Source organism: Leucoraja erinacea, chromosome 2, assembly GCF_028641065.1.
Source record: "Leucoraja erinacea ecotype New England chromosome 2, Leri_hhj_1, whole genome shotgun sequence".
Taxonomy (NCBI): Eukaryota; Metazoa; Chordata; class Chondrichthyes; order Rajiformes; family Rajidae; genus Leucoraja; species Leucoraja erinaceus.
The window spans coordinates 88,995,587-89,023,347 of NC_073378.1; the positions used below are offsets into that span (position 1 = coordinate 88,995,587).

Below are 27,761 nucleotides of genomic sequence, written 5' to 3' on the forward strand. Positions count from 1 at the left end.
CGCATATCGACGAGCTGAAGCCTAGCTGGTGGAGTTTGGTGGTGAGCTTGGTGGGGGTGACCGTGTTGGAGGCAGAGCTGTAGTCTATGAAAAGCATCCTCACGTACGTGCCCTGTCTGTCCAGGTGAGTCAGGACAGTGTGAAGAGCCAGAGAGATGGCATCCTCTGTGGATCTATTTGCCCTGTATGCAAATTGATGCGAGTCCAGTGAGGCTGGGATGCTGCCTCACTGGACTCACATCAATTGGATAACTGGTCTGGACTGGACTGGATAATCGTATAACCACTGATCTTTTTCGGGCCCCTCTGAACATTCTGGCAATTTTCTTGATTACTAGCCCTTAACAGATGTAAATACAAGATTCTGAGACCAGAAGGCAAGAGAAACCCTTTCATGCACAATCATTCTGTAACTGTGAAATTAATTTTCTTGATAAGTATTGAAGGCAGAAACTATGTCAACATTCAAGATTATAATCAATGGGTGCATGAAGAAAATGGAGACGCACAGGTAGTAGATAAACATAACTAAGAACATTTACTGGTATGAAAAATAAAATACAAGCTGATAAAGATTGTTTCAGCAAAATTATCTGTTTCCATTCTTTAATTGCCATAAATGTACTTGTGTGTAAACGTACTACAAGGTACCACTAAGTGCTGTACAAGGAAATGCAGCCAAAAAGATTTATACACATCATGCAATTTTTCAAACAAAATAGATTTCCCAATTCAAAGAAACACAGAACGAAGATGCCTTTACTTTCTGAATGCAAAGGGAGGGACCAATTTATCCTCCGTTTATAAAGCTCCATTTACACCTCAATTATATCAATCCAAAATCGAAATTAATTCCTTTTAAAAGCAATATTCTTTTGACATTGCTATTATGACAATGTGCACTATCAACGTGCAATTTGTTCAATTAAATACACCTGAATACTTTTAAACCACATATCAAATGAAACAATAGCTCTGTAAAGAAAACACTACCCACGCATGGTCTCTTTGAAAGGTCATATATGTTATTAGATGGAGATTTTGCTACAGTAAGATATCCTATCAGAAAACAGGTTATTGTTGTTGACAACCATCAGATAAACATTGCTTCATTTAATTTTCTCCTTCACTTTTCTTTTTTCTCAAATAAAGCATTTTTTCTGCAACAAGAGTTTCAAAAGGACCAATTGTTTATTCATCAAAGTGGTCACACTTCAAATATGAGCCAAAACCGCCATCAGACTAAGGTAGTGAGTGGAGGGGTCAGTGATGATTGGAGCAGGCAAATGGTGGGTACTATGGTTGTCAAGTAATATCCACAGACACAGTTTTAATAGTAGTCATTGGACAGCAATCAGGATCTGGAACTCATTATTCAATGAATGGTGTGACCAAGTGGAACTCCCCAGCATTGAGGTATAATGCTGTCCGGCAGTTCCTCATGTCCATAGAATTGCACTCATCAAGAGCTAGCAGTTCTTGGAAGGAAGAACAAAATGGGGAAAAAAGGAACAAAGAAAGGAGAAAGCAATATAGTCTCCAGAAAAGAAAGAAGTTGTAAAGCAATAGGCATTTCCTGTACAGACCCAGGGGGAGTTTGCAGTACGAAGCTGCAAGCCTCATGTGGAATAGAGCAATTTTATTTAATTAGAGTATAGAAAGTGTTGCATTTCATCAAAACATTCTGATATACCTCGTTTTTGTTGGCACAGAAAGAAGTCAGACAGGATTTTTTTATGAATTCACTGTTGAAGACATGTAGTTCGCATACATTAGGCACTATGTCAAAGGAAACGCTAAAGTTCAACTAAAGTACAAGTAATTAGGAACAGATTTGCGACATACCTCAGTGTATATTCAATACTGGTTTTATTTATAAGACACCTAAAGTTGGGAAACAAAAGCAGCTCTATTTTAATTCTAGACAAATATGTTTTTTATCAATCCAGGAAAAAAAAAACTTTAGCAATTCTCCGTTTTAATTTGAATGTAAGTTGTGTTTTTCCCATGATGCAACTTTTCAATCCGAGCTAAAAACGAATGGTCACTTTTTAAGGAAATTCCAAATTTATTTATCTATAATTATTAGCTTAAGAGAAATTCAAAGCAAGTTCAGATTCTGAATATGTTCTTCCGGTGGCCTAGTTCAGCTTTGTATTTTGAAGACAGATTTGGCCTGAAGTTTAGTTCAACAATGTACATTCTTTGGATACAAAAATAGAGTTATATAAATCAGACATTTGAAGGCGAGTTGTTGTGAATAACAAAGGACGAACATTGAACACTTATAGAATAAGTAGATTATGACAGCAATCGGAAGACAACATTGATTTAATGGCAACAGTATCATTGTGGAGCTCAATGCTTCAGCTCAGGCAGTTTAACAGACAGAGTGCAGTCAATAGTATGATGGAGCTTATGTAACACTATTTTAAGGGATCAACAAATACTTGCAAGGTAGTTACTGTTAGTTATTTTTCCTGACTGTTGCTGTGTTTCAACAAGCACAACATATTGGGTACTTTCTACAGTTGTTTAATATTATAGAAGTCTATAGAGAATTGGATGGTTCCAAAGCATGCATCTTATAGTGGATATTACCCTCTGGAAGAGAGAGAAAATGGGCAAGTGCACTCAGCAGGCAATCATATCTACCTAGAACAAATCTGCTGCTTGTACCTCATACGGAAACAATATTTAATTATACTTAAATAAGGAATCCACACCCAAATTTGCCACTCTGCAGTTACAAGTGCAATGTCAAAGGAAAGCAAGAACTGTATTGTCAGCAGCCGTGCAGGTATTATTTCCAGGCTGGAAATGGAGATATTTGCACTATCCAACAATTGCTGTGAACAATTTTGGTTTCCATATCTAAAAGAGGATATGTTTACCTTATAGTTCTCCAATACTATACTGACTCCTTGGTTGCCCAACAAGGAGAGATTGACTTTAACTCACTAGAGTTTAGAAGGCAGAGAAGTGATCTGATTGAGACATACCAAATTCTGAGAGGAACTGATAAGATAGGTCCTGAGAGGCTCCCAGAACAAAACATCAACCACCTAGAATGAGAAGAAGTTGTAGATCTTTGTAGATCTTTAATCAGAAGGCTGTGGATGCTTACTATATGAGTGTATTCAAAGTTGAGAGTGAAAGGTTTTGGACATCAGAGTCAGAGGATATGGAATGAGATCACTTCTCTTCCTTCTAAATTCTAGTGACAACCATTTTCGGACAGCCATCTTATTCCAAGGAGTCAGAGGATATGGATGTTGAGCTACAAAAATGCACAAGATACGCAATCAGCTGTGATCTTAATAGGTGGCAGAGCAGGCTCAAAGGGACAAATGGCCTGTTCATACTTCCTTTTATTATGTTCTTATGACCTGAAAATTATGGTGTACAGTTATAGTCAACTTTCATTTTCTTTACTTTTATTATTTTTTAAATTTAGTTTGTGCCCCTGTACTTTTCCTTACTTCTGACAATTTCATTTAGACATTATTCCACTTTTAAAGTATTTAATCCTGCAATGACCTTCGATGTGACAGGCTCTGATGTGACAGCTTCCTTCATCAATTTCATAACTAGCTCAGCCCACTTACAGTACATTTCTAAGCACATTAAATAATATTTTTGTCCATGTCTTCTACTCAATTATGTGTTATCCTACTGTTACCATTGTGTTGCCAGAGAGCACACAAATTTGCATATTAATAGCAAGTATATTATAAAGATAATAATTTCAATCCCATTTAAAGCATTTGTACCATAGGGATCAAATTCACTTTCATCCATCTAGCCATTTCTTTGCAGAATTATTTAAAAATCAAAGTTATCTTGTGATTTACTATCTGCAGGTGGAATGAACAGAAAAACATTGGAATCACTCTACTTTCTTATTTCACAATAAGACGGAAGCATTCATTTTATTAATAAAGAATAAATTTATGACAAAACGCTTCAATTTTCTGATTAAACATTTTGGGTCACATCATGCTCACTGATCAGTGATGATTCGGACCATCTCTCAATGTAATTCAGTACTCTTTCTGTGCTTGGTAAAAGGCCAAATTCAGCCACGATTTGGCACTCAGATGCCACACGACTGAATTTCCACTCTGCTGTAGAACTCATAATTATAGATAGAGTTGTGCATGCTCGGGTTAAACGATGGTCTGTATATGGTCATTGACCCTGTGGAAAAAGCTAAGGAGATGCAATTGCTAGACCTAATTTATTTTATTGTTTAACTATTTGTCAGAATTCAATATTTTCATGTAAATTTATTCTTCTTTTAGTTTTCAATTGTTTTAATTATTTGACTATCAAAAACATTTACATAATGCTGAAAAAGCCTTTGAGAACTGATGTTATCAATGGCTTTCAGGGCATTGTTGGAATGGCGTCTTAGGACCTGAAGCCTGTTCCTAAATGGAGCCTGTCCTACCTCGCATGACGGCTATCATAATCAGAGGTTTAGCTTGTTTAACTGTCTGCATCCAGAAAAATGAACTATGGGTGGGTGTGTACTGGCATTCAACGTGTGCCAGCAAAGTACTGGCATTCAACGTGTACCAGCAAAGTACTGGCACTCAACGTGTACCAGCAAAGTACTGGCATTCAACATCTGTGGCAATCAAATTCAAATACACATGTTAATTTTGTTTTGAGCAAGAGGGACAAGGAAGAAGAGAATGGTATGTCAGCTTTATAATAAATTATCTGTTGTAAAAATATATCACACACTAACAGACTACCAAAACTTTGAAATTTATGAATATTGTTCTTTCCACCTGAAGGCTGAAGTTTGCAGCTTTATCGCAGTATAAAAGGTGTGGTAGTAGTATGCCCACTTAATTATGAGCCATATACCAGGCAATATTAAAACCTTAAAATATATTTCCCATTATAAATATGGAAACATTTAATTTCAATGTTAGTATCTATTGTTTCTTTGGCTTAATTTTTTAATGACAGAAGAAATAAGGTTTTTTGCTCATTAGTCTACCAAATGCAGGACTGAGCCAGTGGAAAGTTATGCAGCACATTAGTAATTCATTTTATATGTCCCTTCTTTAAACTCCAGCAGTATTGCTCTTTCGGGCAATGCTTTACACTGGGGGAAAATGTGTGGAGCGTACATTTACAGCAGTTGCCCCCATCAAGTTTTCATAGTTGGAAACACACTCAAATTCTGCAACAATAGGGAAGATCATGTGGGTGAGAAGCAAGAAACAACAGCATTATGCTCATCAAAACAATCCGGTTTATCTACACTGTCGAAAGAGATGTACTGGATTCCCGACACTGATTCAATATATTACTTCTGTCTTTCTCCCCTTATCTCTCCTTTCTTGAGTACTGCTGGGTCACTTTTCCAACTTAATGCCCTGGGATAAAACTAGTACTGTATTTTGGCTGTCCATTATAGAAACTATCTCATATCTATTTCCATCAAAATCAATGAAAATAAGATTTTAGCCAGTTTCTGATCTGTGTCTCCAGATTTGTGCCGAGGTGAAAAGCTGAAAATCTACTCAGTATCTTAGGACACAAACTTGTGCTCCAACCAGTTATCTTCTTCACCTATAAGCTTAGCTGATCAGCATCACTTCATTAGGTTGTGTGTCGGAAAGAACAGCAGATGCTGGTTAAAATCGAAGGTAGACACAACAGGCAGCATCTCTGGAGAGAAGGAATGGGTGACGTTTTGGGTCTGCAGAATAATATCAGGGGAGTGTGCGGGACAAAGATAGAATGTAGTCGGAGACAGTAATGGGCCTGTCCCACTTAAGCGATTTTTCAGCAGACTGCCGGTGACTGTCAAGTGAAACACTTCACTTCCTTCACCAGCCCATTATGCAGATGGGTATCAGGGCAAGCGGGGGGAGTGCTGTCTAAATGAAAAAATCATACGGTGCAAAGCCAAGGTGAAACAGACACACACCGCGATGAACAGGAAGGTTGGTGCTGTAATTAAGACAGCTAAAGCACAGTTACGGTAAGTCCTTTAAAAGGTGGGGGGGGGGGGGGGGGGGGGGGGGGGGGGGGGGGGGGTTGGGGAGAGAGGAGTGGAGACAACTTTTAAGAAGCCAGAGATACACGGCTGTGAAGCTCAGCGGACAATTAACATTACCGGTCGGTTATCCTTGGTTCTGAAAAGTACTGCTTACCTTTTTTTACCCCCAATGAGCCAATGAAATTCACTGGTCAGCACCAGCTACAACCTACGAGAACCTCCAAGAACCTTCGACCTTCTGGCAACCCATTAGGACCTCCTGGCGACCCACCTACGGCACGAGAATTCTTGCTTCTCTACATGGCAGCTTCATTCTAGTCAGTTGAAAAATTCACGGCGACCATAATGAGGCCGCGACTGGTTCCCAGATTGCAGGAACTCCTCACGACCATGAAAGCGACTCCCCGGCAACCACCCGCGAACATGTGGCAACCATGCGACGACTGCATAGTCTCCTGCAGCCGCCTAATAAGTCACCTAAGTGGGACAGGTCCATACGATTGATGGAGAACTGGAAAGGGGGAGGGGATGGAGAGAGTGGGAAAGCAAGGGCTATTTGAAGTTAGAGAAGCCAATGTTCATACCGCTGGGGTGTAAGCTGCCCAAGCAAAATATGAGGTGCTGTTCCTCCAATTTGTGCTGAGCCTCACTCTGACAATGAAGGAGGCCCAGGACAGAAAGGTCAGATTGGGAATGGGAGGGGAAGTTAAAATGCTGAGCAACCAGGAGATCAGGTAGGTTAAGGCGGACTGAGCAGAGGTGTTGAGCAAAACGATCAGCGAGGCTGCGCTTGGTTTCGCCAATGTACAGAAGTTGACACCTGGAACAGCAGATACAGTAGATAAGGTTGGAGGGGGAGGAAGTGAATCTCTGCCTCACCTGAAAAGACTGTCGGGGTCCTTAGACAGAAGGGGGGGGGGGGGGTAAAGGGACAGGTGTTTCATCTCCTGCAGTAGCAGGGGAAAGTACCTGGGGAGGGGGTGGTTTGGGTGGGAAGGGACGAGTTGACCAGGGAGTGACGGAGGAACGATCTCAGCGGAAAGCAGGAAGGGGTGGAGATGGGGAGATATGGCCAGTAATGGGACCCAGTTGGAGGTGGCGAAAGTATTGGAGGATTATATGTTGTATGCGATGGCTGATGGGGTGGAAGTTGAGGACAAGGGGGACTCTGTCCTTGTTGCGAATGGGGGGAGAAGCAAGAGCGGAGCTGCGGCATATTGAGGAGACCCTCGTGAGACCCTCATCTATAATGGAAGAGGGGAAGCCCCTTTTCCTAGAGAATGAGGACATAGAAACATAGACAATAGATGCAGGAGTAGGCCAATCGGCCCTTCGAGCCTGCACCGCCATTCAATATGATCATGGCTGATCATCCAACTCAGTATCCTAAACACCAGTACCCAGGTGTGGACTTCAATCTTTGTCCACACCTGGGGGAGCTGGATTGGTGAAAAACCTTCTCCTTAATGCTTCTTTGTAAAACTACTGCAGGTGTTCAGTAATGCCCTCCGACGTGCGTTCGGTAGAGGCTGTAGGTTAAACCAATTAATGAAATTTGTAAATCAGCAAGAAATTTCAGCTTTCCAGCATCTCCGATGTTAGGCATCTCCAATGATCTAACACGGAAAACCTCATCCTGGGCGCAGACAGAGGAATTGGTAGTAGGGGATAGTGCCTTTACTGGAAGCAGAGTGGGAAGAAGTGTAGCCTAGATAGCTATGAGAATCAATAGGTTTGTAATAGATGTCGGTCAATAGTCTGTTTCCTGTGCTGGAGACAGTGAGATCCAGAAATGTTAGAGAGATGTTGGAGATGGTCCAAGTGAATTTGAGTGCAGGATGGAAATTAGTTGTGAAGTTGATGAAGTCAGTGAGTTCTGCATGGGTGCAGGAGGTGGCACCAATGCAGTCGTCAATGTAGCGGAGATAGAATTTGGGGATAGGGCCAGTGTCCGCCTGGAACAATGATTGTTCGACACACCCTACGAAGAGGCAGGCATAGCTGGGGCCCATGCGAGTGCCCATAGCTATGCCTTGGATTTGGAGGAAGTGGGAGGAGTTGAAGGAGAAGTTGTTGAGGGTGAGGACCAGCTCTGCTAGGAGGAGCAGTTAGGTTATGATGACGTATTGTAATTTAACTTAACTATACCATTATTTTAACCAGTTCTCACTTTCCAAATCATCATTTGATACTTGTCTATACTTCCAATGAAATAAGAACAAATGTAGTGTTAATATGGTATCGCCAATGACCCCAGGACATCCAAAAGTACACTTAACAAATATCTTTTTTTATAGTTATTATAGTAACGTGTCAGCCAAAACAGGCGTAAATAAATGACTGAACTATATTTACGCCTGCGTGGTTGAGGGATAAATATATCAGCATAAAAGCAGGAAGACCTATATTTTTCAAATAGTGCAACGGAATCATTTATAAGTAGGCAGAGGTTCTGCTCAGCATCTCATTTGGCAATGACATGGCTGCACTCTTTCACTTGTGGCATTCCAGATTATATCTGGAATTGCTGCAGGGGGGCTTAGAATCACAGAATAGCATGCACAGGAGGCCGTTCAGTACTGAATTTCTGCCGGGTCTTTCAAGGAGTTATCCAAAGACAAATTGAATAGCTTGTGGCATCAGAGAGTGAGTGTTTTCATTAAAGTGATGTCAGTTGTTGACCCACTACAGCTCAGCCTGAGATCAGCTAATTCTATTCAGGCCAAAGATCAAACCTGAATCGTCCTAGTATGCGCAAAGTCAGAGAATGCTACAGCACAGAAAAGGACCCATCGACATACCATGTACATACTGGCCATCATACAGCTACCCATTTCCCAACACTTGGTGCATTGTGTTCTATGTTTTGGTGATTCAGAAGTTCATCTCGATACTTCTCACATGCTGTGAGAGTACCTGCCTTCATCACCCAATCAGGTAATGTGTTCTTGATTCTAACCATCTACTGGGTGAAGAAGTTCCTACTCAGATCTGCTCTAAATCTGTTATACCCTAAACCTGTGCCCTCTGGTTTTGGATATCTCTGCTATGAGGAAAAGTTTCCTATTATCTACACTCTCCATGCCCCTCATGATTTTATGTACCACCATCAGATTCCTTCAGCAAGGTGATATCCTGGTCAATCTGGAGATACATGGAACTGCAGATGGTAGAATCTTGAGTGAAACACAAAGTGCTGGGGAAACTGAGCTTTGATCCTGGTCAATCTCTTCTGCACCTCTCCAGTGCAATTGTATCCTTGCTATTGCATCACAATCACAATAGAACGCAGGTACTCCAGCTGTGGCCTAACCAACATTTTATAAAGTTTATAACATGTTTATAACTTTCCGCTCTTATATTCTAAGCCCCAGAATTACACAAATCAGTGCAATTCTGACAAAGGGCATGTGGTCCCTTTGGGGAATGGACATGCCTCAAAGAACTGAATGACAATGAAATCATGCAAAACAGATCTTCATTACCAAAATTTCATTTACACACAAAAGTCCACAGCTATTGTGTTTTTAAAATTGCTGATAGGTATTATCTTTTCTCTCAAATGTCCTTCAAAACGTTTTATAAACAATGTATTTGTTTTTTATTGTGGTTACTTTTATACAGACCCATTATAGCCCTTAGCCATTTACCAACAGATACATGTTAAATCAGTTTTTCAGTGATATTACATTCAGGGAGGACATCAAGAGAACCCCCACTCTTCTTCAAATAGCCTCTGGGGAACCTTTAACAACAACTAGAACAAGTAGACAGGAGCTCATGGAATGAATGTTGTCATCATATCATGGTCGTGTCAACCGATGTAAAAACCACTCTCAATAAATGTTGAATTTAAAGTGCATCTGATAATACAACACACTCTTTCAATGTGGCATCATTAGTGTTCAACTTAAGAGGCACTTGAACCCTTAACCTTTAGACATTGAGCTGATTAATATCAAATGTCAAAGCAACATAAAAAGGACAACAAAAGTTGAACAAAAATGTTTAACCTAAAATATTGAAAGAATCTTCAACTAATTAAAGCAGTCAGTTCTCACAACATACCTTCATTTATTATCCCCTATCACTGCATGAATCCTGTTAATTAATTCACTATACATTTCTTGTCTAAATGGCTTGATGGAGAACCATGCTTAATTCTGACACTGCAAACCAAGCTGGTAATTTCAAGAATAGTCCAAGTTACATTTTTCTTGGGAATATTTTTTTCTATGCAGGTAATGAGAAAGTATATGCTCTTAGAGGTAGGTATTTGCTAGTTGCCAGATCTGACAAAGTGAACTGCCAATGACCCTTCAGTCTGTGCTTTTGACCCAGGTCTGGCTGTTCAGTACTGCTGGGATCATGCTCTCTATGATATGAGACTCTGAACAGTTTATGGAACAGGTATCCATAACACAACACCAAAATTAACACTACTTGCAACTCAGAACTTTGATCAAAAATCTAACTGACAAAGAATGCCAACTGGCATCAGTGTCACAAAACCCCTACTAATTTCCAATTGTGCACGCATCAGTTAGATGTTAAATATTTACAACAAAATAAATCCAGGGAAGTTGATACAACAGAGTTGGCAAAAAATGATAGTCACTTGACACCTATGCTGTTGAACAAATATAATAATTACACAAATAAACAAGTTGCTGTAAACATCTGCAAAACTGACCAAGCTTTAGAAGGACATTAAGTTTTTCAAAAAAAGTCTTAGGGGATCATATCAACCAAATACCAGCTGAAAATAGTTCCATAATGGCTACAGCCTTCTTCTAAGAGAGAGAGTTTGAAATTCAGTATTGAAAATATTTGTGCTTAAACTTCCTAACGGCTACACATTTTCCAGGCTCTAATGGGACATTTGGATTTGGATTGGGATGGGAAATTGAATTAGGAGAAGAGGAAATGGTGGGGAGAATGATGTTTATAACAGCAAATTAAAAAATGGCTTCTTAAGAGATCTTTTTGAACATTGCTAAGTCCATCTTCTCAGAGAACGGGTGTTATACAATTAAATACTGTAAAGTCTGTGAAAATGTTTATGGTTCAGACCAACCCCAACAATTTGTACGGGTGGTTAACAAGGGAAAAAATAAAATTAAAAAATCAGAATTAAATTCAGAAAAAAAGTGGAAAGAACAAAGATGACATTTTGAGCTTTTGCAAGGAATTCCAAAGTGTGAGACTAGGGAGACTCTATTTCCATACACTGTGTATTGTGTACAGATGCCCATAGCTCTATGAATAATACTAGTGCTGGCATTGCTTGCTCTGCGCTGATTCAATTGGCAGTGTCAGTCTGTCAGTCCCCAAAAGAGCTCTGTTTGATCACACTTGTTATCCTGCTAGTAAGGCTAATTCCAAACAGGCATAGTCTGCAGCTTGAATTGATAAACATCAAAAGACAGGCATTGTACAAAAAATAAAAAATAAGTTATAATGCGAGTTACTCCTTGTCTTTCCGTTGCATGCTTACCTTTTTTAATTCATCAGTAAGAAATTATAATAGAAGTTAAAAAGCCAATCCATCTTTTCCTCATATAACTGCTGTCACTTTGTACAAGTATCATAAAAATGAATATGGAAATGAATGAATGAATGTTGGTCTTTATGCCTTGCAGAGATCTTGATTTTGGGACTTCTATTAAAAAGTATCTTGTTATCACACATTTGTACAGAATATTGGTGATCATGGCTGAACTAGGCACAGTTTAACTTTAAGATACAAGTTAAACATTTTTGGGTGCTTACTTTTTCAAACACAAGGTACATACAGTAAGTCCAAATTAACATGGCAAATAGCAAATCATCCATTTTGGTTTAAACAATCGTAACATGTTACTTCTATTTAAGATAACAGATTGCTACTATTGGACTGCATTGGAATACATAATATGTAATTAGCAAGTTCTATTAAGAATTTTTAGCACTTCAGAGGAAACCCATTACTTCAGAGGAAACCCATTCCATTTATCAAGAAGTCCCAACAATCTCTCTTCCCTGCAGAATACCACCCTGAAACTTTGAAAGCAGTAAATTCCTAATTCTAAAGCAGTTTTGATATATACCAAATGTTCATTTAGAAACGACAGCAAAAGAATCTTGCCTCAAGAAATTCCTGAACCTTTTACTTTAGTTCATCCTTTAAGGTTGTCAACAATGTATAAATAGTTACAGCAGCCATAAATATCCTGCTTATAATCTCAGTACAATCAGCCTACTTTATTCACTCTGAGAAATTTTATATGTTACAGTAAACTCTTGTTATTATGGGCTTCTTTATAAAGGATTTTGGTTATAGCAGACGGACCTACCAACCTTCACCTCCAGGCCAGGCTGCTAATGGCCACCTGGTCCGCACCGCCACCCTGGCCTCATCCAGCCGGGATCTACTGATCTTCATCACCAGCCTGGGCTACTGACGTCGGCCTGCACCATCTCCCCAGCTGCTTCCAGGCTAGACCTACTATCGCCACCATTGGCCCACACCGTTTCATTGGCTGCTTCCAGGTTGTGCCTGCTGCCGCCACCACAGACGACCCTTACCTGCACTCTGGCTGCCCGCAGGCCACAACCAATGACTCCGCCGATCCTCACCTCAACTCACCTGGATTCCAGGCCCAGATCCAGACCGAGAGTCCGAAGAATGGTCTCGACCTGAAACATCACCGATCCATGTTCTCCAGAGATGCTGCCTGACCTGCTGAGTTACTCCAGCACTTTGTGTCCTTTTGTGTATTAATCAGCATCTGCAGTTCTTTGATTCTACTAGTCAAGTCAAGTCAAGTTTATTTGTCACATACACATACGAGATGTGCAGTGAAATGAAAGTGGCAATGCTCGCGGATTTTTGTGCAAAAGACAAACAACAAAACAACCCAACAAATTATAAACACAATCATAACACACATATTCTTTTACATAATAAATAATAGAAGGAAAAACGTTCTGTAGAGTTAGTCACTGGTTATCCAATCCCTACTTATCCAATGATACTCCTTTACTTGGTTATAGCAGAATATCGGCAATAATGGACACCATTTCACTCCCATCCCCATCACCCTCCATGGTCCGTTGTAACGAAGGTTTACTACATTCCAATAACTGTCGAGAACGGTTCCATATGACCTCCAAACTGGCTCAATCTATGAACCTTCAGGGTACAAAAAGGATTCTAGAATAAGGTGCCTGGTAATAAAGTGAATGGCTCCCAGTATGTTTCCACAGTTATAGCATCAGAATTATAAACAATTTCAATAAGGCCAATTGTGGACCAGTCACATTTTCATGCTTTGCCCACTCAGCCATGGAGATTGTTCAGCTGTGCTGTAAAAAGCTTTGTTCTCCCAAATTTGGGTTTTGACTTTGTGCTAAATAACAGGAGGGTGAATTACTGGTGATTGCTATCCATAAATAGAGTCATTAGAGATAATGAAGTAAAAGTAGCATGGAGCATTCCGATTGTAACTATAGTACAGGTGCAAAGCGTAACCATCATGCTTTAGATCAGTGCTGTGATTGTGCAGATGCAGCCTGATTCTGTTGTCAATGAAGGAGGGAGTCTCATCCAGTTTAATTTTGGAATTAATTCCGTTTTTAACACCTAACATCCAATCCAACACATATAGCACAGTAATAAATTGCTCAGGTTTCAGAAAATTACAGAATTGTAACAAATTGTTCAGGTTTAACAACATTATAAAATTGTTATTGCACGTTAAATCTGGTCGCAACATTGCAGTAACTGCTTTAAAATAACAAACTACACGCCTTTATTCCTCTTTTGTCACCAGCCACATCTTCCCATCACCACCACTTTCCGCTTTCTGCAGTCCGCAACTGCCTGGTTAACTCGTCCTTTCCCACCCAATCCACCCCCTCCCCAGGTACTTTCCCCTGCAAACGCAGGAGTGCAACACCCATCTCTATAACTCCTCCCTTTACTCCATCCAAGGACCCCGACAGTATTTTCAAGTGAGGCAGAGCTTCACTTGCACCTCCTCCAACCTCATCTACTGTATCCGCTGTTCCAGGTGTAGACTCCTAAAAATTGGCGAGACTAAGGACAGGCTCAGCGATCGTTTCGCTGAACACCTCCACTCATTCCGCCTAAACCTACCTGATCTCCTGGTTGTTAAACACTTTACTTCCCCCTCCCATTTCCGCACTGGCCTTTCTGTCCTGGGCCTTCTCCATTGTCAGTGAGGCCCAGTGCAATTTGGAGGAACAGCGTTTCATATTTTGCTTGGGCAGCTTACACCCCAACGGTATGAATATTGACTTCTCTAACTTCAAGTAACCCTTGCTTTCCCTCTCTCTCCATCCTCCCCTTTCAATGTTCTCCAACCAATCTGACTGCCCCTCTGATTGCATTGTATCTCTGCCTGCTTTGTTGTCACCTTCTCTGAGCTAACAGTGGTCTATTCTACATTTTCTTTGAGCATCTTTTGATCTCTTACTCTTCCTTATCTCTGAAACTCCCTCTCCCATGACTTTCAGTAAGAAGAAGGGTCTTGACCCGAAATGTTACCCATTCCTTCTATCCAGAGATGCTGTCTGTCCCGCTGAGATACTCCAGCATTTTGTATCTATCTACAGCATCTACAGTTCCTTGTGTCCCTACATCAGCATCCGTTCTTTGATCCTGGTACTCCCTATGTAACAGCACGGTACATTCACCACAAGAACTGCGTGACTTGAAAAAAAAAATTACCGTTCCAGTTGCATTAGCAATTTGAAGAATAAAAGCCTTAGAATTTACTTAATATCTTTTAATTCATCTTTATTGCAATGTATATTGCTAATTTCTGTGGGAAACAATTGTTCCATGGCATTTTATACATCTGCTTTCGATATATCTTGTCAGAAAAAAAATCATGTTATGTGGTAGGTGGGTATGCTTGATAGTTATAGCTCTTACTGTCTAATTAGCAGACACAAATTCACAGCATTTTTATAATTAAATATCAATGCACTAACAGTGCCCCGAGTTTTTCAGTGTAAGTGGAACTAATATATTTATGTACAATGGTTGGCATGGACATGGTAAGCCAAAGGGTTGGTTTCTGTGCTGCACGACTCCATAACTTTATTGATCATGCCTTATTGGACATATTAACTAATGATTACAGCACATGCACGCCAGAACAGAAAGTGAGTCAATCATGACAATCACTTCTTACATTAATCCTACCTCGTTTCAGCTCGAGCAAAGCTACATTACTTAATTAAGCCTTTCTTTCAAAGTACTATTACAAGATATTGCACATCCTAAATTAAGTGCCGTGGGATGTGACATTGATGAATACCAAGTTGCTGTTACAATTACACAACATTGGAAATTGCTTCCTCATTCTGTTTTAAGGTTCCTATAATCATGGAACCAACAATTTGTCAGTCAGTATGACAACAATGAACTGATGAATTTAACTGAGTGTTGAAAACAGCTGTGATATAAACTTCAATCGTTATCTGTTAAATTAAGCTAAATGCTTATGTATTTCAAGATTATATTTTGAAATCTTTTTTATCTCAGTTTGTATTCTTAAATTGTTATTTCATTTGCCATGTCATGGTTAAAGTCATTGAGACTAATGTGCTTGTACAAATATGTTACAATGTTAATCAAAGTTATTAAAATGAACAAAATGAGATGATGAACTATGAAGTGGTTTTAAGTCTCAACAAATATAACAGATTATTCAAATCCATATTGACACGCTTGGTGTAGAAACCAACCGTCTCTGAATATTTGTTAATGCTTTTCACCACCCTACAAGATAAGATTTGATTTTTTTTAAGTTAGAAATAGGATGCCTATATTAATGATACTTCAGTCTTGACATGTGGATCCTTTAATTTAAAAAAAATCAAGATTTAAAAGTTCTAATAGTGAATGGAAATATAATTGCTCCATGTTATTCATCACAGCAATGATGAATGATTTATATCAGAACATGGAACTCATCACTGAAAACAGCTCCACATCTCCCTTTTCAAGATAAAATATGCTCATTATCAGTGGTGGATAACTATCAATTTAGGAAACATATTTTTCTTTAACATGTGTCTCATTCAATCAATCTGAATGCTAATTTAATTTAATTCATCTATCGACGATGACATATGACTGTTACCCATCTGCACCCAAAATTAACCACATAAATCAGGATGACCTCTTACATGGTTAAAAATAGTTAGACTAAATACTTAAACATTCTGTCACAAAATTAAATCTAATGCAACACTCTTATTCTTAAGCACTTCAAGTTGATGAAGCCACAAGCAGACAAAATCAGGGATTCACGAAGCTGTCAACTGTCCGTGAGATAAATACTTGATCTCAACTTTGATACTCAGGGACGTTATTGGGCAGAAATTAAACACTTACCTGCCAACAATGAGGGAGTGTCACATTGGCTGTATCAAACACCTCCTAGTGGAGATATTCTGAGCAACATTGAAAAGTTCGGAGACAAAAATGCACAGCTTCCTTTTGGACAACTTTATATAAACTCTATTTATTTCTCAATAATTAATGATTAAATCACAATGCTTCTAGAGAAAGGTACAGAACTATAGATAAAATAATGCAGATTAAAAAGTTGATATTGTCTTCCCTGTAATGTACAACAGTCTTGATAGCCCTCCTACAACCTACTTGTTTACTTAAATCTTAACAGATGGGGTTTCATTTATATAAGATGCCACTGTCATCGTTGTTATAAACTGCACTTAATAGGTGAATAATCATGCTTAAGTTGTTATAAAAGCACAATGAATTAATAACTTGACCTGAGGAGCCTCACAATATAAGCAAAGGCTGCTTCTGCACTAAAAACCATGACGGAATTGAGTTATATTTGCATCAGTTTTCATTGTAATAACTTAATTAAACCCCAAAGACATTGAGATTTGCCCATAAAACTTTGAAGTGAAAAGTGCTTAAGAAAAGCAGTGTACAGCTGTTAGCAGCACACAGGGGACAATTTACTGTACCATGGATTGATTTTTTTTCCCTTTAACAGCTGAAATTGCTGAATGTACATCAAACAGGTAATTTAAGTGTCTCTTACAACATTATTACATTACTAAAACCTTAGTATTGTCAGCTCTCTCAATCTCCTTTTCATTACACTGGCACAATGAAAAAAAAGGTTTTCAGATATGTGGCAGGTCAATGCAATCAATCTGCAGTCTCTGCTAGCCATTAATAAACATAGAGCCACAAAGTGCTTAATGAGGAACAGCAGACCAGGAAATACTAAGGTCTGTGGTCACTGTTATTCCGGGGCAATATTACCTCCAGATTTACCCTCTATAATCTGCTTTTGTACTATAGCTGTTCCTCATGCGTGGCTCCAATAAAACCATTATTTAACAGCCCAGCTTTTCCACGAATGCTATAGATATTACGTAAATGATATAATTTTGTTTTCTCAATTTACATTAAAACAGATTAAAATTTAATCAGGACGAAACAGAAAATACTCTAAAGACGACGAGGGGCTTTGTTTTGGCATATGAAATTAAAATTGTAATAATAACTTGGATATCATGGCATAAAATTTCGCAAAGAAAGTCTAATGATGAATACTTCGATATGAATACGCGAGGTATTTGCATAATGAAAGTATCATTCGTCTAAATTAAGGCTATGCGCAACTGTTTAATCTTAACGAAAATATCTCCCTTGAGCAAAGGAAAGCCGAGCTAAAAAGGGGAATAATTTTAAAAATCGATTTTCTCACGTTTAAAGTGATGTTACAGGTTTGACAATTTCTATGATTGTTTTGTGCTAATCTTCTATCTGCAATTCTCCGTTTACGAAACCAGAAACGACGTCATGTTTCTGATAAGGTAAAGTCTTTATTTTATTTTGTTTTCGAATAGCAATTAATATGTTATTTGCTTTTAAAAAAATACAACAATGTTTGATGTTTACAAGGGAGGCAGCACGATCGCGAAAAGCCACTTAACCTCAATGAAAATAATAAAAAATAAAACTCCCACACACCGCGAACAGAGCCAAACGTGTACTTATTGTGCTGAAATACCATTCAGGCGATCACATTAAAGGTGGGAATAACAACTGGTGGAAACGAATAAACGAAAGTGATACTTGGAAAAGAACCGCTGTAAATTTTCTGCTTGCTGCATATGGACAGCTAAGGAGGAACTGATGGAGATTTATTGGAAACATTGTCCACCCAGAGACGGAGCAACATCTCAAATCCCGGCTTGCTCACAACCCTCAAACGGAGAAATTGAGAGGGTGAGTGTTTCATTTCCAATTTTGTTCTCTCTCTCTCTCTCTCTCGCTTAACGCTTGTGTCACTGTTTACAAACTGCATTCCTCTGCACTCCATGTAAAGATGTGTACACCGGCGTTGAAGTGGCAAAAGTATCCAGTTACTTTCACTGCTGTCACACAGGACTCCTGTCTGCCATCCACTGCAAAGCACCGATGCCCATCAGAACAGATTAAACCCCAGTGCAATATCTGAGTGCAATGTAAGGAATAGAAGAAAAGGTTGTATGTCAGAACGGAGAGCGGAGAAGAAAAATAAACGAACATGCAACGTTGTTTATCATATGCATTATGAACAATAACGATAAAGAGAACCTACATTGAGTGCTGGGCTTCTGTTGCCAGTCCCCGTGTGTCAATCCATTGAAGCAGGCAGTCAGAGCTTTCTCTTGGAGCATGCAAGAAGACGGGCTCGGAGTGTAGAAATCCAGCATTTGCCCAGGGCTGACTGCGAGAACATCCATGCAGTCGAACATGACGAGAGGTTGGAGCCCACAACCTGCGAAGCCAAAGAGGTCTCTCCTCTCTCTCTAGGTGTGGGGAAATTTGCAAAAGAAAAAGTTGTCCGAACTCCCATCAAAACTCTGCCCTTATATTTTGTTTCTTTTTCCTCCCCTCTTTTTCTTGGCACGTCAAGCTGTTTTCCCAAAGGCAGAATCATGAATTATGACAGACAACACGGCTAAAAGCCTGTCACTGATCCAAATGATCATTTGCCATTTTCACCCCCAAGGCACTTTGCGGCGCTCGACTCGAACAAGAGGGGTGTCGAGAGGAAGAGTCAGATGCTCGGCTCCGGCCCCTCCGCTCGGCCGACGCCCACCGCTCTCCGGCCGGGTGCTGCGCTCAGGTCGCCCGATGCCCGGCCCGAATATAACCCGCCGCCCCCACCAACTCCGCGGCCGCCACCTAACCCCCGTTCCACCCCTCTCCGTTTGCCTGAAGTGGCTCGTCCTGCCTTTGCCCGTCTTTACTTCCTACTCCTTGTGTCAACCCAGCCCTGGTGAAAAGATTGCATTGCCTAATGTATGCAAGTGAACTTTCTCTGAACCCCAGCCAAGGCTGCTAACCTTCAAATGACCCAGCCTGCCTGACATCACCAGCTCCCAGGATTCCCACAGCACTCCGGAGCCGCACAAGCACAAGCACAAGCACAAGCCCCGAGCAAGCGAGAGGCAGGCAAGAGGCAGGCAAGCGAGAGGCAGGCGGGCGTGAGAGCGAACTGGGCGGGCGGGCGGGTGGACGGACAGGCGGGCGCAGGCTGCAGAGGATAAGAAGCAAGACAACAGTCCAGCGAGGGTGACACACACACAAATCCCACCACACAAGAGATGCTACCCTGGAAATGCAATTGTATGTGCCCCGCAACCTCGGGCGCGCAAAAACGTACAGCGTTTGCTCTTGATTTTTGTTTCGGTACCCCAGCGATTTGGGGGTGAAAATTAAAGACACTCCTAGTGAAATCTAATTTCAAAAGAAAACCCAGGCCTATTAATATTAATCATGATACATTCACTTGAACTGCTGTTTTCTATTGGTGAGTTTGATGTTTTATTTGACAATGCGTGGGTAAATTTATTTCGCACAGTAATGAAGGTAAATTGTCATCGAAAATAACGTGCCAGTTGTTTTAGGTACCCAGTTTTTGGCATTGCGGTGGATCAATTAAACCCAAATCAAAACTATCTTGGATAATATTTTGACACATTCTGGCAGACCAATTTGAATTCTACATGCCTTTCGGTAACATGGTGGAAATGGTACCTGCAAATACAAACTTTTACCGAATATTAACTAGAAGTAAAGATGCCAAAAATGAGCCATCACTGGCATCTATATGCCTTCACAAGAACAAACTCAACCAGCGTCACACTTACCGCTCAAAGTAAAAATTATTTTGACCATTAATTGCTTGAATGTTTTTGGCCATTAAGAGAAGGGATGGAAAATTACTTCACTTTGGAGAAAGTAGATGTAATAGCAGCGTGTTTTCCCACCTGCATGCAAACATTGTACATGCATCATAACCAAACAGTGAATGGACAAATTCAATGCTATTATTCCCCACCCATTTCCCGTGAGCAAACATTAAAGCAGAGTCAAATGGTAATTGATGAGTGATGTCCATTTGTTGTTAAAGTGGGGACAATGCCAGCCCAGCATTCTACAGCCGGGATAAGAAATGTCTCTGAGACCCTGTCGCTTTGCTGCCTGCTGCAAAACAGAAATGCCTTCGTGTCATTTGCTTGAGATTTAAAAGAAGGAACAAGAAAAACCTCTGTCACTCAAAGGCTTTCACTTCAAAGCATATTTTTTAGGTAAATGCAGAGAAACCCCCACCGTTTCAACTCTGCACCAAGACATATTTTTGAATGCAGATTTGAAATCAAGTAAAATCACAACCTTTAGTACCTGCATGCTGCAGAGATACAGAATTACAGCACATCTTACTGATATGACCTGCACATAAAAGAACACAGGCTTTTCCACTTTACTTCATATCGGGGCTCATACTAATGAAACTCCCAAAGTGTTGAGATAACTGTGGAATTTAACAGTATCTTATACTCTTTTATAAATGCTGCTGTGACTTGTGAAATAAATTGATGAACAGTTGAAGAAATAGCCCTGCAATATGAAATCATTATATACAATGTTTTAAAATTTGGATTATCTATCAGTCTAAATCGGTAATTTAGAATGAAAGGATAAATATGTTTGTAGGAATAATTAAACAGGTCACTGAATATAAAACACATTTTTTACAAATACTCATAAAAAATTAGGCTGAACTGTCCAGATTTGATGAAAAGAACCAAGTCATTTTTTGCAGAAGAATTATTTAAAATCTGTTTGTTGCCATCATTTACTCATAAATTATTCTAAATAAATAATACAATAGATAAATGCACTATTCGATTTACATGGGCAGGCATTGGATCTACCCTGTCTGAGCTTAGCACGAGCACTATTCAGTGGATCAAGCGGATGGAGAAAAAACCGATGGTTAATGATGAATTCATGAATAAATTGATTTTCATCAATTCCATTTCTCCATAACTATTCCGCATGCCTGCTTTGATGAGGTTGAGGCGTCATTTGAGCATCATTTCAAAGGATCTAAACCAAGTGGTTGTTTGTTCATGTCTGAATCTTGGCCTCCCCTCACCATTGTAGGAAGCTTGCAATTGCACATCAGCAAGTCTGACTTCATTTTATCCTGAATAACTTAATTGTGACACATCATCACAAAACAAAATCTGTATGTTGAATTTGGGAGGTGGTAATATATTCAGCTGACTTTCGACCAGCTCATCATACTTTTCATCATTCACATCCCTGCATTTTTCAGATCTTGCTTGTGGTGGGTGACTGGAGGTGAGGAATGAAGCCTGAAACAACTTGGCTATTAGTCCAACTATTTTCCTCTAGGCTCAAGATCCAAAGCTGAAACAAAATAATGGTAGGTACCACTGCAACTTCCTTCTTTGAACCAAAGCAAGCAAAGCTGCCATAGCAGAAACAGTGATGAAACCTGATAAAATATTACTTTGCTGCAACCCCAGGCAAGGGGCAGAGGCAAAAGAGAATTAGGCTGAAAATAAAATTATGATGAAGATAAATTTCACCGCCAAAATTTGTACTTTTAAGCTATTTCATAATGAAAGTTCAAGTAATTTTATTTCCTCATTAGAAATTGCTCACATTTGCTTGACAAGCCAATAATATAATGACAAAAGAATCAATCCAAATTGGATCAAACTCTGGTGGTAATGTTATGCATTAATCCCATACTGCTGAAAACCATGGAACATGTTTTTCATATCTCTGGCCATACAATCACATAAAACATAACCATAATTAAATATTATATTTGAATCAAATTGTGTAAATAAAGCAAAGCCAAGATGCGAATACTTCTCTCCTCTGTGATATTCAGCATTCATGACATTCTCTCAAAGTTATCTGTTCAAACATACATGTTACATTGTTTATTGTGTTTCACTGCTGTGGATGATAAAATATCCTTATTTGCATTATCTATGATTGTAAGGTTTCATCTTCATTAAATATGATTGTCATTTTGACTCTCTTGATTAATAACCTCCGACTACTGGTTGTCCTTTTTAAAAGTACTGGATCTTGATTCCAAATCTTTTTGAACTACGTTTAATTTGATACAAAAGGTTATGCATTATATTCTGTTATAATTTTCATATTGCTTGAGAATTTGATAACAATGCTGGTAGAATGTGCTTGAATTTAGTAGTAATATTACCATATGCAGTTCACATAATGCAAATTAATACCTAGACTTGGCTTTGTGGGTCTTGAAAACCCACAAAGCCAAAGGTATCAAAATTACAAGTTCCTTTTGGTCTTTAAACAAGTTCATGAATACCATAGAGAACGGTTAGCTGTATGACTGCATATAAAAATGGGATGTGTGATGTGCTGTTACAATTCCTATTAGAAATTGTTTAGAAACAAATAGCACACTTGGCATTTCAGCTCTACATATAAGTACAATTTTAATTTGGCAATAGTTGTAATCAAAATGCAATTCCAGTAGGTGATATGTTTGATGACAATTCTCTTTCCATTACATCTGCCATCACTTCAGGATGGAGAGAGGGGGACAATAAAATGTCCCTATTTTCTCCCACACTTTTTTATACCTTAAAAGTAGTTCCCATTTTATTTGTTTTATTTGTTGGTCCCTTTTGTTTCCATTCCATGCTTGGCTGAGAATATCTGAAGGGCTTTTTCGGTATCAATTGCACAGATATCCGAAACCTTCAAGAATCAGCACACTTATCTAGAATATTCTAGGAGCTGTTCCCACTATGCTGCCTTGATCCTAGTGATCCACGAAACACTAGTTGATATATGTTCACCAAAGTAAAAACTCCAAGTAGATGTACACCCATGGTGTGGGATGGAATCAAATATGGCATACACTAAATTGGGGTGATATAATTCTCTAAACAGTTTTAGTTACTGACCTGTTGGTTTACATGCCCCGATTCAAAATCATTACAGTGACACTTGTGCTTCATAACAAGAAACTGCAGGATTATGATAATCTAGGAATTAATGCCACTAATAACATGTAGAATTAACAGTTCACATAGTGGCCTCCTCATACTGAAGTAACTAAATGCGGAGCAGATGATCACGCTGCAGAGCACCTGTGACAGTCGACAGAAGTAACCCTGGACCTCTGGTTGCCTGCTACTTAAATTCACCATTCACCTCCACTCTGATCTGTCTTTTGGGCGTGGCCAAGCTGGCCATCCGCGAGTCACGGCGCCAGGCGGAAGAGTGCTCTGCCCGAGCCAGCTGCCTGCCCCTTTTTCGGGGTTACGTCTGCGCCCGCGTGGTACTAAAAAGGGACTACGCGCGGTCCACGGGCACCCTGGGGGATTTCCGGGACCGTTGGGCACTGAGGGGGGTTGAATGAATCCTGGACAAGGATTGTAATATAGTTGTTTAGTTGTATATTTGTATTGTCTTGTACTATGGTGGTGGGTTCTGTTTTGTTTTATTGTGTTGTAAATACTATTTTAATATTTGAATAAATATTTTTGAAAATTAAATAAAAAACTAAAAAAACTCTGATCTGTCTGTGGCCTCCTGCATTATTACATGAGGCCTAAGGCAAGCTTGAGGAACAGCAACCCATCTTCCATCTGGATGCATGACAACCTTCAAGACTCAATATCGAATTCTCTAACTTTAGGTAACTCATTCTTTCTTTCTGTCTAAATCAGAACTGGCCATTTCTGCCTGTCATCATTTCTGGCCCAGCTTTTCCTCTTTTGCTTGCATGTTCTAGCTTGCAGGGTATGTCTCATCAATCTTGACATTAGGAATAGATGACCCAGACAACAACGTTCATTCTGATTTTAACTTTTACTTAACTCACGTTTAATAATTTGGTCTCACTTTATCAGAGCTGTTCTCCTTGTTCTACCCATCCCGCCACCACCTTATCTGCTACATTAAACTAACCTGTTTTCCCACTTTCCCACTTGTAATGAAGAGTCCAGGATCTGAAACATTAATTATTTCATTTTGCTGGCACTGACTGCCTTTTGAATATTTCCAGCATTTTCTGTTTATATTTCAGATTTGCAGCATTTGCTTATACTGTGAGAATTATTTATGATGTAACCAACAATGCAAATTGAGAGTAGAAGCATGGAAAAGCAGATGCTGGTCTGCAAAAAAAGACACAAAGTGCTGGAGTGACTTTGCGGGTCAAACTGAGAACATGGTTTGGGTCGGGATCCTTTGACATCTCAGCCTGAAGTCATTCAATATTTTTGTTTCTTAACTAAGGCTGATTAATCTGATTGTAGTAATTTAAAATATTGATTTTCCAGAATTAAGTTGCATTGATAAATAATAAATACTCGACTAAGTGGTACCTGTTGGGTCCCATGTTCACATGGGAGGGCTGGTCCCCCAACGCAATATTCCACCTCTCCACCAATTCCAATATTGGTGGCCAGTGGGGCGGGGGGAGCCTTTCTAGAGCGTTAGAATGGGTGTTGTGGGCCGAAAGGGTCTGGTTTCCCATGGGCTAGTATGGACATTGTGGGCCAAATGGATTCTTGGGCTGGCAGCTCTGTCACTCAAGCTTGGTGGGCTGGCAGCTCAGTCATTCAGGCCTGGTGGGCTGGCAGCTCAGTCACTCAGGCCTGGTGGGCTGGCAGCTCAGTCACTCAGGCCTGGTATGCTGGCAGCCCAGTCACTCAGGCCTGGTGGGCTGACGGCTAAATCACTCAGACCGGTTGGGCTGGCAGCTCAGTCATGGGCTAATATGGGCATTTTGGGCAAAAGGGGCTGGTTTCTCAGCTAATAGGGGCCTTGTGGGCCGAAATAAGAGGTTTCAAGCAGGCCAAACAACTCATTTCATTTCCGTTTCCATTTCAATTGCAAGCACAGGGCAGTCCAAACAACTAATTTCATTTTCATTTCATTTCCATTTCCATTTCGGTTTCAAGCACAAGGCAGGCCAAACAACTCATTGCATTTTCATTTCATTTCCATTTCCATTGCAGATTCCAGCACAGGGCAGGCTAAACAGCTCATTGCATTTTCATTTCATTTCCATTTTCATTGCAGTTTCAAGCACAAGGCAAGCCAAACAGCTCATTGCATTTTTTCATTTCCATTTCCATTGCAGTTTCAAGCACAGGGCAGGCCAAACGACTCATTGCATTTTCATTTCATTTCCATTGCAGTTTCAAGCACAGGGCAGACCAGACAGCTAATTGCATTTTCATCTCATTTGCATTTGCATTGCAGTTTCAAGCATGGGGCAGGTCAAACAGCTAATTGCATTTTCATCTCATTTGCATTTGCATTGCAGTTTCAAGCATGGGGCAGGTTAAACAGCTCATTGCATTTTCAATTCATTTCTATTTCCATTGCAGTTTCAAGCACAGGGCAGGCCAAATAGCTCATTGCCTTTTCATTTCCACTTCCATTGCAGTTTTAAGTTCAGGGCCGGCCAAATTGCATTTTCACTTCATTTCCATTTCCATTGCAGTTTCTAGCACAGGCCAGGCCAAACAGCTCATTGCATTTTCATTTCTTTTCCATTTCCATTGCAGTTTCAAGCACAGGGCAGGCCAAACAGCTCATTGCATTTTCATTTCATCTCCATTTCCATTGCAGTTTCAAGCACAGGGATAGCCAAACAGCCCATTGCATTTTCATTTCATTTCCATCTCCATTGCAGTTTCAAGCAAAGGGCAGGCCAAACAACTCATTTCATTTTAATTAAGGGCTAACAAGTAATTTATTGCAAGTACATTGCAGACTCACAGTCAAGTTGATTCACAGCTTGGAATCACAGGTGTAGCCTGACCCTCGCGATCTTCCAGAGTGACAGACTCACGACCAGGCATCCGGGGTTTTATAGTCCTTCCCCCCCGGAAGGGGCGTTACCTTCATCGTGGTGATTGATAGGCGAGAGGACCAATCAGCTGCTCTCAACATTTTGTAAACACTCATAACTTTTTTATTTTTCATCGATCGGAAAAATCCTCGGGGCTGCCTAAGTGGAGGAGGATTTCGAGTAAGTTGGCCAAAAATCATAGCGATATAAGTTAGCGTTTTTTCTAAAATCAATATACGACACAGACATGAAGTGGTCAAGATGAGACTTTTAGTTATATAGATTTTATAAGTACATTTTATATAAATTGAATTGTTTGAAACCATTTGTCATACGCATAAATGTCAGGAATTAATTTATTGTTTTGCTGGATTACTAGAACTAGAGTTATAATGAATTAGAATAGTTTCCTAAATGTAATATTTTTAAAATGATGTTATGTTATACACAAAGAACAAAGTTTTAGCCAATTAGCACAGTTGAGACTGATTGGAGTATGGAACTGTTTCTCCAGATCTTGGAATACTGCAGCAGCCGCACCCTCTGTATTTCCAGAAAACCTCCAAAAGCTGCACAGTTCATCTGAGTGAAATTGGACCACCCACTCACAAGGAAGACTGATGGCGAGATATTAACGTTGACCTTTTTTAACATTCACCTGCGGAGATGAATAGCTCCAAGTCTTGTACAAATGTATAACTACAAATAGAAAGTCCATAAATCCAGCTGACCTAACCAACAATTGCTAGAACTGGAACTCGGAATGCATATCCCTACAGAAATGTGTTCTTGGGCCCATCCCCTAGCAGACAATAATAGAGTTAAGATAAACTTTCAAGTTCCTAAACCTAATTATATGCCTACTCAACTTGCAATCTGTGCTGCATAGTGTTGACACTGCCCAGTGGTTTACACAAATCCTTGCTTTAGCATAAATGGCAGATGTTATGCCCCTGGTCACTACAACTGTTGCTGAAGTGCTGACATCTGATAGCATTTCTTGATATTAAGGTCTTCCTGGCTGTGATTACTTTCATAATTTGAAACCCTCATGTCCACCTTTTGGAATAAATATTTGTCATATACCAACTATTTCTGCCAACATGAATGGGCCAATTGGCCGATCTGTTTGTTAATTTGCATGTGTAATTATTGCAGTTGAGCTTTGATTGTTCATTTTAACTGTGCAATGTACTGAAATATGTAATGTTGATTGCTAGATGTTGCAGCAGAATATTGTTTAATGTATCTGAATAACTGAAACTACATTTATTTTTATACCAACACTTATTTGTTCCGGTAGGCGGCGCGGCTCTGGCCAGCAGCGGCCTCTGCAGCCTGTCCGCGTTTTTATTATTTTTTGTCTGTGTTTTTATGTAGTTTTTGTTATTTTATGTTGGGGTGTGTGTGTGGGGGGGCAGGAGTGGGGTGGGAGGGGGAGGAAACTTTTTGAATCTCTCCCTGCACTGGAGACCCGACCTTTTCTCGTCGGG

The 27,761-nt window shown here is 39.8% G+C and overlaps 1 protein-coding gene and 1 long non-coding RNA gene across 2 annotated transcripts in view; one reads left to right on the forward strand and one right to left on the reverse strand.

Annotated features, from left to right (window-relative positions):
• Positions 1–27,761, reverse strand: part of LOC129712275 (retinoic acid receptor beta-like) — a 424,460-nt gene that overhangs the window by 168,750 nt on the left and 227,949 nt on the right. The window lies entirely within an intron of this gene.
• Positions 15,957–27,555, forward strand: LOC129712283 (uncharacterized). Its single transcript, XR_008726030.1, has 3 exons — positions 15,957–18,320; positions 21,709–21,819; positions 26,783–27,555. It is a non-coding gene; the product is annotated as an uncharacterized LOC129712283 (long non-coding RNA).